The following is an 8312-nucleotide window of genomic DNA, read 5'->3' on the forward strand; positions in this document are numbered from 1 at the left end:
TGTGTGTGTGTGTGTGTGTGTGTGTGTGTGTGTGTGTGTGTGTGTGTGTCTCTGTGTCCCCTTGGGAACCAGAGATGGAGTCACCAGCCCCTACAGCCAGAACACAAACCGGGTCTCCTGCTCTGTTGCATAAGGCACCTATGTCATCACTTGCTCTCAAGAAAAACAGTGGAGAAGCGAGATCTCAGCAGGTAAAAACGCCACTCAAATTCCCTTTCACTCTGACAGAAACCCACTGCGACAGTTGGGCAGCAGCTGGAAAGAACAACATGGCTGCCATGCTGCCAGCAACAGAAATCTCCTTCTGCCGTATGTTTCCATCCATAGCACTACTCTGAAAGATTAAAAATTCCCAGAACATCAAACAAGATACTTGCAATCAGAGACAAAGCAAGGTGTTAGTGCAATTATTAATATATTCTTTGTACAAAAACACACAAGCAGTTGGAAGGCTCCCTTCATCCACTGTTTTTCTCTAAAAATACTACCCAACTACAAAATGTCTTCAACTTGTAAATAAAAATACCTGGCTGCTACACAGGTTTAAGCTGACCAACAAGAACTGTGTAAGGTATTGAGGACTGGGTTTCTAGAACACTGTAGCATCTTTAACTCTTCACTCCAAATCTCCAATTTCTGCTCATGAAAACTACAGATCCCAGGATGCCTTAGGATACCACAATCCAGGCAGGCCATTCTGATAAAAACAGAGCATAGCACACTGGGGCCTGTAGTTTCCACAAGCCACATTCTTGCTGAAGATGAGACCAGATGTAGGCCATATTGCACACTTCCAGAGGCCCACAAACAACACACACAGCATAGGGGGACACTGCTGCTACTAATCATCAGGTAAGCTGGATTGATATCCAGTTCTCCTATAGTGAAGTTAAGAGGCCAAAGATTTCAGCAAAAATAAACATCAGCTAACCAACAGTCCTTAAAGAATAATCAGCAGCTTGGCTACTTTTAAACATGCAGAATGGGCCGTAGCTTTTTAACATCTTTTACTAAAATACAATAAGAATTTATGGGGTTTTTTCTCCCAAGACTGTTACATTTAATAACATTAAAGCATACTCTTCTGAATACCAATAAGAAAAGTATGTTTGGTGAGGGGCATATTCTCCCTGTCCAGAATTTAGTAATCTGGAAATAAATTGCACTCTTCCTCCATTTCTACAACATGCTGAAGCAGGGGCTTGCCTCTCTTCTGAGAAAAAGCAGTGCTTAGCTGAAAATTAAATAGCTGTGTCTCAGCGTAGGCCTCAGAGAGGAATACGCTGTACTTCAGTAAAGGGAAAGGCAGCTCCCCCTACCAGTATGTTTTAAGAAGGTTTTCACCCAAGAAAGAAACAACCAGAGAACAAAATGAATAAGTCCTCGTTTCTTTTCCTTCCCTTTTCCCTGAGCTCTGGATTATTATTATTATTAAAAACCAGTAATATGCACATATAATATCATCTAAGTACTTATATGCTTCCTTAGTCCTCATAGTACACTACAGTCTTTGCAGCGTTTCCAGGCTAGCAGGCAGCACACCTGCAAAAACATGCAAAAGAAAAAGGACCATGCAAAAGGAAAAGGCTGGGCCAAGAGAAAGACAGCATCCCACAGAAAGAAATGGTGATGCTTCAATCACCCGAAAGTCATCCTGATGCACTTCCCTACTGAGGCAAGAGGCCTCAGGAGCATCTAAAGATTTTGTCAACACAGCAATGCCGTCCATAGGCCAAAGACAGCTGTTGCCATAGTTACTATCAGCCAGCTTATCAGAAAATAATTATTGCGATTCCTCAGAAGTTTTGTTAAAACAATTAAAAGCTTCAATAGGATACCACTTGATCCCCTCAATTAACTGTTTGCAACTACACTGCCTTTGGGATCCACATGGTTAACAACGCTTGGATCTGCAGTGTTGAAGAGGAACAAGGGCAGGAATCAATGTTCCTTCTCCCTTTCCTACTGACAGCTTGTATTTCACAGGCAGAAACAAGGAAACCAAACCACCGAAAGCTTGGCTGCTCTGCTGGAGTTCTCTCGCAGGCCTGGAGACTGAGTCCAGGCACAGGCCATCTTAAAGAGTCACAGGCTCAAATCTGCCCTTGTTTGTTTTAACCATTGACATATCTATACTGCAATTCAAGAAACACACAGACTACATTTTCAAAACCTATTTCTAAATTACACTTGCAAAGATAGTCCCTCAATTCAGAGGCAGCCATCATAACTTCTGTATCAAGCGAACCTTCTCTTTTGACTACAAGTGCAGTACTGTCAGGTGGAGGGGCAGAATAAGAAAACAAACATTTCAAGAAATTAAGAAGCATAAAAGCTATGTGAGCGTGGCCTAGAACTGAGATCACACGAAGCAGAGTCTCTCTCCTCTGCATACCACTTACAAATGCATTCCCACCAGTAACAACAAACATTAGGCAGGGGTTGGGGGTCTAGCGGGGGTGGGGGAGGAACATTTGTTTTCTGGTGTGAGGTTTTTTAAAGCATGCTTTGAGCATCCAAACTCTTCTAATCCAGAAGTGAGTACTTGTATTAACAGTGAAGAAGATATCTCAGGCACGAGGGAACGAATAATAGGTCAAACCTTATAGGCAAAGAGCTTTTAAGGCACGAGGTACTTGATAATTCCATCAGAGATATTAAAATGATATAAACAGTGATCAGGAAATAAATGCTGCAGAGAAGCCTATATCAAGTAGCACTTTTCCTCAAAACCTGGTGTGATCAAAGTACTAAAACAAAAGACTCTGTGGTAAACTTGAGGCTTTGTTAGGACAGCAGACGGGTCAATCCTCTCAGACCAAAGGAAGGGTCCTGCCAGAACTTTCTACAGCTACAAAAATTATCTTAGGGACAGACAATTCTAACTGCAAAATCTGACTGCGCCTTTCCTCATCACTAAATACATTTTAAAAACTCTCAATTTCTATACATTTTATAGCCATTCTATGAGCTATACTTGCCACTTCACTTTTGTAATGTTTTGACATAACAAAAGTAGAATCAAACAAACTCAAAATCATACAAGTGAGGAGTCCAGTGAGAACTTGGTACGGTGCGGGAGCCACAAATTATTTAAAACTTTCAAAAGAAACACAAGGGCTTTTCTTTTCTTTTTTAAATGAGACTGTACTTGCAATAAGGGGAAAAAAAAAAAAGGGAAATAAGATAACACAAAGTTACCCCCCCGCCAAATGTAAATAAAATTCTTTTTTGCCTGCATAATGCATCTCTCTACCACCAGCATAAGCCAAACACTGGCTTTGTGCTATACTGAACATGAAATATTAATGTAAGATACCTATAAAAACTATCCTTTTATACCCTCTATTTACATGGTAAAGAAGTAAGTATCTAGCCCCTTGCATTCAGCAGACATCTCAAAACCCTTCTGTGCTCTGCCCCACCTTTCCAGTATATGGTTTGTTCCTAAATAACCTTTGTGCTGTTAAAATACATCAGAAACAGGATGTGAGCTGCTTTCTGGCACAGAGTAATTGAACAAGGGCAATTCACGAACATACAGGAGCCAGGCCTTTTGTAGAGTCTTACACTTCTAGTGTACAGCTACGCATGTGACTGCACAGTTGTGAGCATAAAGGGTGAAGGGGACAGTGAAGAAATACTATTAGAAGCTTAATAATAGGTTTTTAGCACTGCTCCTTCTACACAAGAAGCCTCTCTCGAAGGAGAGGCTTTACAGTTCACATCACATGTATGATGGCCCCTCAAAAAGCAAAGCCCTATCACAGCTATGAAGTTCTTTCTGAAGGATTTTAAACAAGTAAAACCAACAAACCAGAAACAATAGTAAAAAAGACTAAGTCACCAACATGTGTTTCTCACATGATACTCGTCTTGAGTTTCTGGTATCCACAAAAAATGCCAATAACGTATGAAATAAGGTAGTCCATCAAGGTTCCTTCAAACTGGACTAAAATGAAAGAGAAATCTCCATTGTAAACAATTTCCAGTATCAATTCATTTGACCAAATAAAGTTCTTCAGGGCTCTGAGAATAAGTATAAAGGAACTGAACAGCTACAATGTGTTCATTATAAACAAACTGCATGAGCAACCCAAGTGATAGGCAGGCTCACTATCAAAGCTTTCCAACTGAACGCGGAATTTTACAACTTTCTAAGGAGTCAATAAAACACATTTTATTTTCAAAAACAAACAAACAAAAAGTGCATGAAAATTGTATCCCTTGTACAGATCCACTCCAAGACATTTTTAACTATTTTTTGAACCATAATTTCTAAGTTGAACAGGCACATAGAAAACGTCATCTCTAAAAAAAAAAGAGAAGTTGAAGTAAGAACTATTTAGGCCCAATTCTTGAAGCACAGCTGAAGCTGAACGGCTTAGGGTTACAAAACCTAAACTCAAAGCAGAGATTTCACCGTTGAAGCTGAAAAACACAACAGCACTTTTTTTTTTCTGAGCAACATAAGTTTTAATTTCCTCATTTTGCTTTAAGTTCTTTGAAAGAAAAGTTTTTTATTTTCATTCCCTAAAGAAATAAAACCACTTTCAAATGCCTTCTTCCAATTCATAACAAATCCAGTTCAGGGAGCACATAGAGAAGAGCAAAGATTAAAAGCTTTCCTGTAGAAATCTTACAATAACTAATGGCAAAATAATTATTAATAACAAAATACTCAACACAACATTTTGAATTATACACGTTAGCTTTGCTAGTTAAATGAAAAATCAACAAAATCCACAATGGGATCCACTCCAAGTTTCTTGTCACTCGGGCCAGTACAGCTAAAAAGGGGGGATATGACATAGGTGACATCCAGCTGGTGGCAAGTACTCTCAGTGAGCAAGCACCTACCTTCTGCTAGAAAACGGGTCTCTTAAGACCTTGAAGAGACACTCTACACATGCTACTATGCAACATGAAATCAATGGATAAAGAAGTTGCTTCATAATCCCTCTGTATGAGCTCAAACTCCTAGCTGATGTAACTATCATAAAATAATCTAATTTCTCTACCACAGTAAAGTCGAAAGGTTTAAAAACATGGAAGAATCACATCATTTTTTTAAAATACAGTTTTAAAGTTTCATTAATTGAGCTACAGAATTCCTTTCTAGGAAACAATAATAAAAAGTGCCCCCAAAGAGGCAGTTTCATTTAGCTATCTTTAAGCATGCACAGATATGAATAAAATTCTCAAAGTCTGTGATCTTTCTACTTAAGTGCGGTAATTAACTTCTTAAACTAATATGAGTAGCTATGCATATTTTTTGTTTCTTTTTTCAAGCTCCTGTTCTCAGTAGTAATTTAATATCACTATTTAATATAACCTATAAAGTTATATCATACATGATCACTAACAAGCTTAATATAAACGTTTTAGCATTTAACCTGGTAGAAATAATGAATTTTATATTTTTAAGGGTTTTTTTTTTCCTAAGGCTTTGAAAAGAATGTGTGGTTTTTTTCACAAATTAAGCGCCAAAATAAGCCCATCTTTATCAAAGTTAAAAATTCCCCTGCTATGTAGCAGACCCAGCCTCACCAACTAACCCGGCGAAGGACAGGAAAGCCAGAGGAAGCCGACTTACAAAACTGAAACTAAGCAGGTGTCTTCATTGTTAGAAGTGAGCACAATGGGGAAAAAAAAGTAAACAGACAGCCAAAATCCTTCTTATTTCTGATACCTGAAAATCTACAGCTAAGCAAAAAAGATGCATCCATTTATAAATCTATGTATCTATCTTGGTGTACAGGAGAATCCATCCTTTAACCTGATAACAAGCAACACCACAAGAAAATTTCCCTGGCCCAAAGGAGCCTACCCCTTACTGGAGCCCTGCCATTACGGAGCGACATCCCCACCTGATTTCTCCACGCTCAGACCTGCCGTACATCACAGTACACAACTTTCCCGTGACACGCCAAGTTATTACCCCCAGTGGGACCTTTTTACATGCAGTCTCCACAGCGAACAAAAGTTCATTGTCAAGCTCAGCGCTTGGGCCCAAACAAATATCCAAAGGGGGTAGGAGGAGGAGAAAGGGGGTAAGCACTCCTATCCACAATTATAAGATTTGCAGGCAATCACCGTTACTTACAAATAAAAAGTGGGAACAGGTGTAGGAGATATCATACTTTGATAGCTGAACAAAGAATATTACAGCACGTGACTGAAATGTGATGACATTTGTTCACCAATCGAAAACAAAAGCCACTCTCCAATGGCACTCTTTCCTCCACCCCCAAGAATTAGGAACTTGGAAATCTCTCCATATTGAAACACATCTGTTCATAGCCTCATTTTTTGACACTTGAGAAGAAGTTGAATGAAGAGCTCCATGCATTAATCCAATACGAATTCACCCAAAAAACCTCGTCGTACAATCCCATCAGCACCCACCAAACTGCAGAAGGTGGTTGGGGGGAAAGCTCTACCGACAGCGAAGCTCAGAATAATAAAAAACAGAAAAAAATCAAAACACACACTACCACCAAAAAAAAAAAAAAATCCCGCAGAAAGGCAAGTGAAGAAAGGAGCATGCACAAGAGGACTACACCAAATGGCAGAGTCCCACATAGAGCCCCACTCCACCTACACGGGCGCAGGAGGGAGGGAAAAAATAAAAATAAGGAAGTGTCCGTACCTAATGCCGGAGCAGGAGTGGGCACCCCCGGCCCCCGGCCCCGTACCTGTGCGGGAAGGGCAGCCCCAGGGCGAGAGGGGCAGGCCCGGCTCCGGAATAACAAGTTGCTGAAGAAACGGAATTTTCCCGGCGCTGCTCGGGCCACAAAGACGAATGAAAGGAAGGAGGGAAGGAAAAAAAAAAAAAAAACGCAGCAGCGGCTTTACTACGAATTATCCATCATCGAGAGCGGCATCATTTCCCAGATAATAATAAAACTTCCCCGACAGCATCGCGGCGAAGGACCCGACCAAGAGAAAAGGGCCTGGAAATAATCATCCTGAAGGAAACCGGAGGGGAGGGGATAAGCCTCCCTCCCCCACCCCATCCCCAGTGCAATGTGTCATCTCCTTCCCCTGCTCCTCCCCCCAACCCCAATGTGTCACCTCCTCCTTTTACCCCAAGTGTCACCCTCCTCCACCTCTCCCGCTCCCGCTCGCAAACTTCTGCCGGGGAGGCCGGGGGGCCGCCCCGGGACGCTCCGCTCTTCCCCGCCACCCCCCCGAGGGAGGGGCCGGGGGCCGCGGCGAAGTTGCTGCTCCTCATCGCCAAGTTGGCCGGAGAGTGCGGGGCGCGCTGGCGCCATCCCGGGGGGCGCGGGGGGGAGAGGGGGGACGGCGCCCGGGGGGCGGGGGGGGGCAGGGAGGAGGAGGAGGCGAATCCGAAAGGTGGGATACTACACCCTGCTGGCGGCGGCGGTGGTGCTGCGGGCCGGCCGGGGTCCCCCTGGCAGGACCTCTCTGTGAGGGGGAGGACTCTTCTTCATAGGGGGAGGGTGCCGGCGCCGCCGCTCCTCTGGGCCTCCCTGTCCCCCTCTTCTGGGCGCCTCTCTCTCTCTCCTCCTCTCACTTTCTTTAAGCTAAGCGGGGAGTGGAAGATGGTAGGTTGCTCCCTTCTCCTCCTCCTCTTCGCTCGCTCTCGCCTCTGTGGGGTCCTTTTCCTTCCCCCTCTCCGCGGGGGGCTCCTCCTGCGGCGGGGAGGAGAGGGCGGGCGGGGAGGGCGGCACGAAGCCGGAGAGGCGCAGGAGGAGAGAAACTGTGACACAAAAACAAGCCGAGAAGCTGAACTCTTCTTCAATCCCATTCACCCGGCCCGGCCGCAGCACCGCTCGCTGGGATCCCTCCGCCACCGGCCTCCCTGCCTGCCTGCCTGCGGCGCGCTCCCGACACGCCGCCGCGCGCGCCCCCGCCCGCCCCGGCCTGGCCCGGCCCGCCGCCGGAGACCCGTAGGGGGGAGCGGGGACCGCTGCGCCCACGCCCACGCTCCCCCCTCCCCGCTGCGACGGCGGGGCGCCGCCGGCCGGGTCCGGGCCGGTGGGGGAGCCGGGAGGGCGGGCTCGGCGGCTTCTCCTAAGGGGGGACTACTTGACGTGTCGGTGCGGCGAATTTATTTCCCTTTGCCTAAGGAACGGGCTGTGCTGCGGCCCCCATTGCCTAGGGAAAAAGCCCGGATGTAAAGTGAGTGAAACTAAAGTAGAGTGAAGTAGGGCACCAAACTCTGCCGGAGCAGCGGCGCCGCCGGCCGCGGCGGGCACGGGGCGGCCGCGCGGCGCCGCACCGCCGGTACCGGGCGGCCGTGAGGGCGCGGGGACCGGGGGGAGCAGCGCGAAGGGCGGAGGGGG

The 8312-nt window shown here is 45.3% G+C and overlaps 1 protein-coding gene and 1 long non-coding RNA gene across 10 annotated transcripts in view; one reads left to right on the plus strand and one right to left on the minus strand.

Moving 5' to 3' along the window:
• The window catches only part of PHF21A (PHD finger protein 21A), a 128182-nt gene extending 120167 nt beyond the window's left edge, over positions 1-8015 (minus strand). For 4 of the 7 annotated variants that reach the window (XM_027641924.1, XM_027641927.1, XM_027641920.1 and 1 more), the window contains exon 1: positions 7374-8015. The gene's annotated coding sequence lies outside the window, so the exon portion shown is untranslated. Of the gene's footprint in view, positions 1-6652; positions 6785-7090; positions 7166-7373 lie in introns of those variants that run through there. The other 3 variants (XM_027641922.1, XM_027641921.1, XM_027641923.1) reach the window with 3 other exon arrangements.
• Positions 8016-8019: 4 nt separating this feature from the next.
• Positions 8020-8312, plus strand: part of LOC113946544 — an 8056-nt gene continuing 7763 nt past the window's right edge. For 2 of the 3 annotated variants that reach the window (XR_003527465.1, XR_003527464.1), the window contains exon 1: positions 8020-8148. This is a non-coding gene — a long non-coding RNA (uncharacterized LOC113946544). The remainder of the gene's footprint in view (positions 8149-8312) is intronic. The other variant, XR_003527463.1, reaches the window with a different exon arrangement.

Source organism: Corapipo altera, unplaced genomic scaffold (genome assembly GCF_003945725.1).
Source record: "Corapipo altera isolate COAL_440 unplaced genomic scaffold, ASM394572v1 23b, whole genome shotgun sequence".
Taxonomy (NCBI): domain Eukaryota; kingdom Metazoa; phylum Chordata; class Aves; order Passeriformes; family Pipridae; genus Corapipo; species Corapipo altera.